Here is a 1,018-nt window from a genome sequence, read left to right on the forward strand (position 1 = left end):
CGTCAGCTGTTCCACAAACTCCCGGTCGGTTCAGTGCTTGGATTTTGGGTTTTAAAACTGTCTTGTGGCAGCAATAGAGGCAGTGGTGTTTCCTGTTTGCTGTACGGGACTACTGCACCGCCTCACATTCAACTGACAAATCTCATCGCCGGTTACATGATTGGCCGCTGCGACGTGGTCATCGGGTTGACCTCAACTTTTTTTAATGTTGAAGGATAAACGAAACAAACATTTGAATCCCAAATCGGAAAATCGAATACCTACACAGCAAACAAATAGCCTACTATTCAGATCCGGCCCTAGAACAAACCATCGTAAGTAGTCATCGATTGGCCTGTATCATCTAACTTTTGCTTGCATCTGTTGCCATGGCAGCGGGTGCTGAGCCACCAGGATGACACAGCGCTGCTAAAGGCCTACATCGTGGAGTGGAGGAAGTTCTTCACCCAGTGCGACATCCTGCCCAAGCCCTTCTGTCAGCTGGAGATCACGCTCATGGGCAAACAGGGCAGCAACAAGAAAACAAACATGGAGGACAGCATCGTGCGCAAGGTGAGAGGAGGAAGTGGGGAAACCCCCCACAGGTGGAGAGGTCAAGAGTTGGGTCGCTGAGGAAAAGATAGCACAACAAAGAAAGGAAGGAGGAGAGGTGATGATTAGGCGTATAAGACAGTAGAGGAAGCAGCAAGATGGAGAAGAGGTGAAAACGACTAAATGAGGAGAACAGCAGGGACAGCCAGAAGGTCGGCGTGGACACCAACGTTTTAACAATAGTTGAGGTAAGCAGGAGAAGAATAGATGAGTTGGAAAGTAAGAGGAGATGAGACCAAACAAGAAAGTCACATAAAATCAGGAACAACTGAAGCAAATTCACAAGACGGGAGAAAATGCCAAAGTAGGGGAGAAGGAGAGGCTGTGAAACGAAGGTGAAGGTGAATATCTCAGTAGTAGCTAACAGTGAATAGCTCAGTAGTAGCTAACAGTGAATAGCTCAGTAGTAGCTAACAGTGAATAGCTC

General features: G+C 47.4%; 1 protein-coding gene across 1 annotated transcript in view; it reads right to left on the reverse strand.

Annotated features, from left to right (window-relative positions):
- LOC117941889 (cullin-5-like) overlaps window positions 1–1,018 on the reverse strand; it is a 22,304-nt gene that overhangs the window by 17,314 nt on the left and 3,972 nt on the right. The gene's annotated exons all lie outside the window — the stretch shown is intronic.

Source organism: Etheostoma cragini, chromosome 3 (genome assembly GCF_013103735.1).
Source record: "Etheostoma cragini isolate CJK2018 chromosome 3, CSU_Ecrag_1.0, whole genome shotgun sequence".
Taxonomy (NCBI): Eukaryota; Metazoa; Chordata; class Actinopteri; order Perciformes; family Percidae; genus Etheostoma; species Etheostoma cragini.